This window comes from Lagopus leucura, unplaced genomic scaffold, assembly GCF_019238085.1.
Source record: "Lagopus leucura isolate 7727_CA_CO unplaced genomic scaffold, USGS_WTPT01 Super-Scaffold_100004, whole genome shotgun sequence".
NCBI lineage: Eukaryota > Metazoa > Chordata > Aves > Galliformes > Phasianidae > Lagopus > Lagopus leucura.
This window is the reverse complement of record NW_024962264.1, coordinates 34,118,326-34,127,995: the sequence shown is the minus strand read 5'-3', so window position 1 is coordinate 34,127,995 and position 9,670 is coordinate 34,118,326.

Below are 9,670 nucleotides of genomic sequence, written 5' to 3'. Positions count from 1 at the left end.
TCTGTCCATTTATAACTTTAGATATCCAGAGAGTCTCTCAAGAAACTTGTCTAGTCTTGACTTGGGGAATCGGATGAATTCATAGCAATGACAGAAAAATGAGAGAAAAATTAGAAACATGATAATTGTTTTTGAGCGAAATTCCATCTGAAAGTACTTGATCTTAAATTTTGTGATAAGTTTTGTGGGTTTTACATTCTTTCCCCCCCCCCCCCCCACACACACACATTTCAATTTACCATTTGCTTTAAAAGGTGATGAACATGAATTCGCATTCTTTGCTATATGAGGAACAGAACAAGCAGTGTAAATTTTAGTTGATTCTGGTTTACATCACCATTATATCTTTCACATTAATTTCCCTAAAAAGGCATCCTAACGCTCACCACACACACGCATCTCTCTGCATCAATGTATGTGGAGTCATTTAAATAACTGTATGGTGAGACAAAGCAGCTTGAACAACCGAAGATTTAGCAACAAAAATTCTTTTCCTATGGCATAAATCTCACTAGTAGTAATTTCAACTTGAAATGCAAAGCATAGCATTACAGTATTTGAGCACAAAGGCCAGATTTTCCTGGTTGCCATTTAGACCCATGATCGCACAAACACAGCGGGAGAAACCTAAAATGATTTTGTTTCCTAGCGATACTAATTCCATCGCTGCAGAAAATGTAATTATATTTATATTGACATTATAATGGTAACTTTGCAGGACAGATTCCGATCTGTCTGTTAGGCCACATAGAAACAAAGCACCAGCAGAGACCTCAGGAATTTCTGTTGCTCTGTGGTGGTGGGGCTGGCAGCCTAGCTAGTAATTTCAGCAGTAAAAAGAAAGTTCATTATGTGAAAAATTCACTTAAAATTTAATTTTGTTTTAACTATAAAATCTCTCAATTTTATTTTGGTCATAGCATCCTCAAATGAGCTCCATCTGGAGTTTGCAATTTGCAGCCTGAGGTTTTGTCCTTAGTATGTATAAAAACTGGTCAACATTGCTTTTACCATTCTTGAGCCAACCATTTATACTCCACTGTAATTCATGCGTGTTCTGCATGGCATTTTTTATGTGATCCACTGAAAACATTTTACATTGAAAAAAACTCAAATATGAGTATTAAGAAAAGAACAGTTTCCTACGTACAAAATTTTTAAAGCAAATAATTCTGTGTATATGTTCAGGGTATTATCTTCAATGTTTTCTTCAGCTCCTGAATTGAAGCAGTTTTCACTGCCTAAAATAATAACCTGAAGATATTTGAGTTTTTGGTTAAGATTGTTTCAGTGAACCTCAGTCTGGAAATTTGGACAATCCTCCCAATTCCTCCCCCCCCCCCCCCCCCTTTTTTTTTTTCTTTTATCAATCAGTACTGAAAAAGAAAGAAAAAATGGAAGAAAGAATGAACTGATTTTTTACTCTTAATGTTAGATCGGTACAGCTCCAGGAGTGAAAGAAAGGATATAGAAGTGAAGCGATGAGCAGTAGAAGTATTTAAGTTCTGTATAATACTTCCTATCAAACAAGTTCTCACAAAACCATAAACTAAAATCTGTCAGTGGGAGATTAAGATAGAGGAAAGTGCACATAACCTCAGAAACAATAAGTGCAGGTTTTTTAGAGGTTGAGCTTAAGGTTGGTTGGTCCTTTGCAGTTTTCTTTTGCTTAGGAGGGCTTTGCAGAGGGTAAACAGCAAAAAAACGCTCAGGCTGAAAATAAAGGGTAAGAAGTTGTAAGAGCTACTGATAAGAAGTAGCTTGTGGACTCTGTTTGGAACACTGGCGGTATTAATTGTCATTAAAAATATCAGAGAGAGGTAAGGAACGTCACCAGAAAACAACGAAACCAACACCCAGAAATAAATATATGAAATGCAACCTTTTAAACTAAGTGATTCCTCAGGGGAAAAACAATCAAACAATTTTAGATTTTGTATTTGGGTGTCAGCACTACACTCTGAATTGAGTACAGGCTTATTAATTCCTTCAAGAATAAACCCATAATAGTACGCAGTAGATGCAGAATAGATGGCCAAGTGGAGACCACAGTATCCCTTGAGGAAGAACAGATTATTTTCTTGCCTCCTGAAATCTGTGGCATCCATTGTAAATGTAGGCAGTACTTTTGGCTGTAAAATACTTCACCGATGGTAGTTCAAATGGTGCTTTTTATTTATTTTAACTGCTCAGGATCTCAACAGAAAATTTTGCAGTAAGTATGTGTGTTAACACATTGTCCCTCCTCATTCCCTGGTTTGTTTTGCCCAGCAGGAAGACAGTGACTACAGCACATTTCACTGACACAGATCAGGGGCACCAGAACTATTTGTTGTTCTTGTTATCGCCTCATCCCCCTCTCCGGTGGTGTACAACCTCTGTTCTTCTCTAGCAGGCTGCACTTGGGCCATGCTCTACACACATGCATGATACAGTGCAGATTGAAGAGAAGTATATTGTACAAAAGACAAAAGGATACTTATTATCAACGTAATAATAAAAAGGCCAACATTATGATTTTATTTTTTTTTCAGTGGAAAACGGCCATTTCATTGTAATAAACATTGTAACTATCTCTAGTGTGGTGTACACTAACATGTAGTCAGAGCACATTAACACATTACACGCTTAAGCATTTGTAAAAGCCAGCAACAAATATGTATGGATATGTATATTTGTGTGTATATGAAAGAAAAATTGTTACATGCTGCAAGAAATTTGCATGAGGTTCTTCATTTACTTCTGCTGTCTGATGGAAGAAGCCTTCCCTGTGCACGGTACATGTTATTAATGTGAAATGGCAAAAAACAGTTTCGGTGAGATGTGTTCTGCTCTCTGCAACTTTTGGCCCGGTGTTGCATTTCAGGGAAGCCAAACTAAATACAAAGTCCAGTTCAAGTGATTCACTTTTCAACATGGAGATGATACACATTCACACAGCAGTTTGAGGCTGTTGGGATTGCATACTGTATATTCAGACTAGAGTCTGACATCACCCGACTTGTGGATTTACTTCCTTGTTTATCAATATCAGTTGCCTCAATATTAAGAGAGAAGCCCTGCATGAATTGAAATTCAGGGATGGTGGAATTGCAGCCATTCACTGTTGATTAATTTAATGCACAGTGCCATTTTTAGATATTTACCTATCCTGACCATGTTAACTTAGTATGTTATGGGACAGGTGCCACACTATCCCACTGTTTTCATGAGACTCTTTATCCGTGTGAGATATTGCTAATTCTAAAGTTAAGGACATAGTTCTCTGGCATGAACTGGGGGCTTTTTCTTGTATAGTTCATTAGGAAAATAGCTCCAGATAGGAAGTTATTTGCAAGCTGGAACAGAACTAAGTTAAACAATTAAAAGATAAAAAGATCTAACAAGCCTTAAAATTTTGAAGATTGACTTTTGTTGACAAAGTTTTTCCCAGGCAGTCAGAATGTCTGTTTTATTTCAATGGTTTAAGAGGAAGAAGAAAAAATTGTTGTGGTCAAATGAATTTAATCTTCTCTGCAATTTTCTTTCACATTCTTCTACTAAGATAAACAAACAAACAAACAAACAAAAAAACAACAAGACACAGGTATGATATCTGTAATAAGGATACCAGCTTGAATTAGTCACTGCTCCGCTGCCCCTGTTAAGCTAAGAAAGTTAGCTAAGGTAAACTCATTTTTCCTAATTTAACCATGTGAAAGAGAGGCACCTCTTTTAACATACTATCCCACATCCCTCCTCTTTTAACGAGGTGAGAAAAGAAAGAAATTAAAATTTGTTCTGGAATCAGTCACTTGGTTGTGGCACCTCCTTCCCTACCCGGTAAGAAAGCGCTGCCATATTAGGAACTCAGATTTCTCTGTTAAACTGAAATTTCATCACTCCCATAACACACAGAGGACTGTGTGACATGATGACTGTGGGACGTTCAAATATTAGGGCAGGAAGAGGCACATAGGAGCCACTGAGAGACCGTGAACTTCATGAACTCTGCAGCCATTGCGGCTGAACACAGTGGCAGGAGTTCATCAGTCCAAGCGTGGAGCACAGATTTGGCCGAGCCTGCTTTTTCCATTTTCGTCAATATTGAAAATATGTCCTCTATATGGTACTTGTCTGGCATTTGCCACAGAAGGGCCTTTACAGACTGAGCTCAACACCATAACATTTTTATAAATGCTTCATAGAAGAGTACAGATTTCGCAGGCTTACGTTGGCTTAAATAGGAGGAATTTTATGTGCTTTACCAACATTACCTGAGGAAATATAGCTCCCAGATGGTGATTTTTTTCCAGAATACTGTTATAATATGGGAGTGGATAATATTGGCACTGTTAAATTATTTTAGATACGGAGCTTTCTCAACTTGCACGTTCTTAAAATTTTTACTTTTGCAGCACTTTTCAAACTTGATTAGATTTATTAATTGAATCTCTTGATGAGCGTGTCATTTTTAAAGTCCAGTTGCAGGGTGACGGTTGAGCAGCCAAATATCAAGTCAAGCGCAAAGTAAACGACAAACTAGACCTAACTCAATTTAGACTGTTTTTGTCCCTTACAGCTCCATTCTTCAGAATGGTGCCATATCAGATATACACCCTTCTTTTTAAACCAGAGAACTCATAGTCCATTCATATTATAAATCAAACTCACGAAAGAAAGTTTACGTAGCATTTTTCAAAGTCCTAGTAATTCTGAAATACATCTTCATATTCTGCAGCACCAGCTGTGAGTTTCTTCTTGTTCTCTTGAACTTTTTCAAATTATCTGGTTTGCATGAGCCATCTTATTAATTCAAGTACTGCTACGTCATTAAGACGTACAATCTAAGAGTAATTAAGCATAAAACAATGAATTATTGAACTAATATGTTCATGTTGCAGGCTCTGTCTGAACTAGAATCCCTTCCTTTTTCCTGAACACTGATATCTACCCTTAAAAAGATTTTCTGGGACAAGAATTTACCTTATATCAAGTCTGTATCCCCTTTAAGCCCTTTACTAGCTACATGACTATGTATACCTCCTCCAAATTACCATACAAATATTGAATGCTGGATGTGAATTGTGCGTTGGGATGTCCTTGATAAATTAGGCTGCTTGAAAAGCAATCAGGAAAAATGGAGAATGGCTTTAGAGAAGCCATCTCACAGCAAACTTTCTTACTATGAAGCTTGAGCTGTTCTTGACATTCGTGTACTTTGACCTCAGCCGCCTTGGGAAGTTCACCAGTTGTCCACTGTCTGAGTGGACCAGCGCACAAGAGGCCGAGTTAGCGTGGAGTGAAGAAACTTGAGAAGAGCTGAGCTTTCTTTGGGTTCCCTCCAAAGGCAGCCTGGACAGCCCCTTGGCTGCCAGCCGTCCCACAGAGCAGTGCCAGGAAGGGAAACAGATGCTGTCCCCTCAGCTCCTCACTCTGTATTTCTGCCCCTCAACCTCTCAACCCTCATCAGAGGCTGCAACTGAACAAACAGGTTAGAACAAGCAATTTCCACCACTCACAGCACGTGGCTGGGTGCTTTGTTACTCCACAGCAGCTTCTTCACCCTCTCTCTCTGGCTGGCCCAGCCAGATAGGGTGTTTCTAGCTGAATATAAATGAAGAAGTATGTATACTGCAAAAGCCATGTGGTATCTAGCAGGCACATAAAAACAAATGAAAACTTGGTTTTTGTGGAACTGCAGCAAACTGCGAGAGATCTGTAGTTCCCTTTTGGTGACCTTGGCCTGCAGAGATGGAGAATACCTGCGGTGCAGTGCTGTGTTTGTGCTGTGACTGCTAGGTCTCAGAAGCCACCAGGAGACTGGACCGGTTGTCTGTAGGCAAGTCCGCAAACTCGTACGCAGTAGTCCCATTATGCAGTTCCCTGTGTTATTCTGCCATTGCCTCAGTATCTCGTTATTTTCCACCGTGCCTTTACAGATGTAAAGTCTCCAAGATTTGAGGCTATACTCCCACAGTCTGTCCCAGGGACCTTTCTGGGAGCGTTAATGATTTAATGGGAAAGGCCACTTCAGAAAGGGTCACAAAAGCTGAGGTGTGAGAGGTCATTACTGTTTAAACATATTTGTTTTGCCGTCCTTCTCAGAAACTTCAAGTCAGAAGAGATTTCCTTAAGCAGACTGCCCAGACTGACATCTTTAAGATGGGTGAGAAAGACAGAGTTAATTTAGTGCAAGAGATAAGACATTTCCTTGGGGAAGTCCTAATTCCAGGCCTATTACCTCTCAGTGTCATTTCATGTCAGCACACTGCATGGAAAAGGGTGTTAAATCTTTTTAATCATAAAATATTTTTCTTTTGCTTGCTAAAATAAGGTTTTGCCTGGAGTTTACAGAGTTTTAAAATTATTTCTGAACTACATCCAATTTCTGGACAGTTCATCAATAAGTGCAAAATGAAGCTAGTCTGTCGCCTTGTCAATTTATAACAGACCAGAGAAAGGAGAAGGACTTTTCCTCGGTGTCCCAAATGGAATAATTATATATGTTAAAAAAAAAAAAGGTTGGAATTGCCAAGTGCAGCCACGTACAGCGTGTTAAGATTTGCCAGCTGTCACAGACGCATCTGTGGGTGTGAATACATGTGCATACATGTCCTAATTACGCATGCAAAGCAATGGGGTAACTAATCTTGGCGGTTGAAATTAACACAGATTCCCTCTCCCTTTTTTGTTACTGAAAGTTCTGAAAGTACCAAAACTACTGATTGTAATCTCTTTGGGTTTTTTATTCATCAGTCTCGAAGTGACGTCACAAAAAGAAGAAAATGGAAATATCTTTTAAACTTTAGCGCGTTCTGTGCAGAGACATCCGAAAGCAATGATCTTGCTTTACTCAGGCTTCCACCCATTACAAAAAGAATTGCAAACAGTCACAGACTTTTCCTGTTTTCCTCAAACTAAAGAATGAGGTTCGAAGTAACATCCTCACTTTCACCGGCGTAGGCACTAAGCTGAGAGAATGCAAGGAGAGTCCTGGAAGGCACAGTTCCCACCGGTATGCATGACATACTAGAAGTTTTGAAAATACTTAAAGGTATACACGTAGTATATTTAGATGACGTTCTAATTCACATTGTGCCGTGTTATTTGTTTTTGAGGTCTCAATACACAGGCTTAATTACATTCTGATTTGGGGAGCAACATATTTAAATTGGTACTCTGCAGGTTGACGTTTCTACAGAGACACCATCAGCACGCAATCTCCAGGTAACTGCACTACTTGCAGAACGCTTGTCTGTTGTTTTTTGTTTTGTTTTTCCTTGAAACTCCTTTGAACTGGCTGTACTCTTTCCACTTCTCATGCTTGCATAACGTCTCCTCTGATCTTTACTGAAGAAGCAATATTTTGCTTTTCTATTTCAGTCCTTACCATTGTTTTCCTAGCTTCGAGTTCTCAAGAAATAGGATGTCTTGATTAAAAAAAAAAAGTCTACTTAGGCTTTTACAAGTGGGTGGTGTGACAGATTAGCCCTATCTTCCACCAACAATCTGATGGATGGGAAAATAGAGATGCAGAGGCTGTTATTGTAGCTGGAAGCTCTCTACCACATCAATTTTGGCCCCAAGCCAGAAGATCCTAAGAAATGACGAGAACGACTGACGGGTTTATGAAGTGTATTCCTTGTGAGGCCTGACATCAAAGGAATGTGTCTTTACAAGCAAAATCTCTGTGCCTTCTGCAAAAACACTTCTTTTTGTCTTCAAACTGGTATGAGGCCTGGTGTTCTCATGTTGCAAGAGAAAGGTTATCTTCTTCTCCGGCCTGACTCTGAAAGTTTCAGCCTCCAGTTTAGTCAGCGTTGTGATGTAGTGGTCTGAGATGAGGGTTTGTCCGGATTCCAGGAAATACAGAAGGATCACCTCCTTCCAATCCTGAAAGGCAGCGCACATCACTTTACCTGCTGAGGGATGCAGCTTTTTCTTCGATTGGGAATTCACGCGTTGCCTCTTGCAGTTTGAGACTCTGGCTCATCGTGCTGACTCCACATCTCATCACCGGTAATGATGCAGTCCTGGAAACTGCTACCTTCAGCTTCGCCTTGGTTCAGTAGGTCCTGACAAACTTACTGTGAAACTTCACATGGAACTTCAAAATAAGGAATCAGAATTCTGGTTGAGAATCTAGTATGAACCTTGGAATGCCATAATAACTCAGCTTCCCTCTTCCTTTTAACACGTTTGACATCCTTAAGCACACATCCTTAAGTAAGCTCTTTCTTAGCTGTTGTTGATCGTAGGGCTAGTTATGAATCACATCATGTGGAGGTTTTTTTGCCATTCACTTGCAGCACTTCATACGAAGCTGTAAATAAAGATGACGCATGAAGTTGGCTGAAGTTTTCCACTCACGTGGTATTTTTCCAATAAAAATTAAGCAAAAGTTTACAGCAATACACAATTAAGTGTTCAATAATTACTGCTTCTGTCTCAGAAAGGCAAGTCCTTGACCAAATAGCATAAATCCAGTTTCACTGGCAATTAAATGTTATTCGGCGAAAGAGCAATACTGAAGTTGTCAAGGAACCAAATTGCTTACTTATAATTAGCAACATTATGGTCATTGTCTGGCTACCCAGATATACTGTAAATAAGCCTGTGCAGTCTGTATGATTTAAGATTATTTAGAAGACAGTCTCAAGAGAGAGGTAAACCAACTCCTTTCTCAGTCACTCAGTCAGCTTGCCTCAGCAGGGTAGTGCCTACAACTCTGTCCAATTTAACCCTTTTTAGCAGACTAAAGGAAGGTCTTTTCCTTTCTCTAAATATTGCTCCAATTCCTCTATCTCGCAAGATCATTTAGAACCGCATTTGTCAGATTTTTCAGTTTCCTGGATTTCTCAAACTGTTTTGCAAGAAGCGTTAAGAGATGTTGCTCCGTAATTTACACTTTTCACTGCAGTTCCACGGGGAGCTTTAGCCAGCATTGGAATCCAGAAGAAGTAAGAGCCGTAGATCTGTTATACTCTATGCTTGGTTGCCAGACGACTGTTTTTTTTCACTCCGTACTGTACTTTTTCATGTTCTAGTTTAGCCTTTCAGGTTCAGCTTGGCTAATGTCTAGGAAGAAATTTTCAAAAGCAAACACTTCTTCTCAGTGCCAATTCACATTTAAGAGAAAATGTGAATAATTTACTGTGAGTGCTCACAGTCCTTAACCAGCAGTTTGCAGTCCAAATGACTTTCAAACAAACAAACAAACAAACAAAAATTGCTTTAGGTTGATTCAGCGGGTGGATCGGACCAGGTGTCTTCCGAAAGATCCCTTCCAACCTCAACTGTCCTCTGACCTTTTTTTCACAACTCCACTGCAACACTGTGAGTCCATGCACTTACAGTTTCTGTCTAAAAGCACAGATTTCAGCAGTTAACCCTGAGTCAGAGTATAAATTAAGTCCTCCTTTATTTCTACTTGGACATGTTATTTCGTCAGTCAGGGCTGAAGAATACACAGCCAAAGTTTGCCATTAAATGCTGCTGAGTAGGTTTTGCAGGAAATAACAAGTTTAGTAGGACAAAACTGAAAATAGAAAGATAAGGCATAACTCTGATATTAAAGATAGACACAAGCATACAGAATTAACCTTGGAAGAGCTTGTACTGTTCCGTTCTATCCGCACAAGTGAAATTGAGCTCTAGAGAGTGAGTCAGAGTCTACAGATCGTGATCA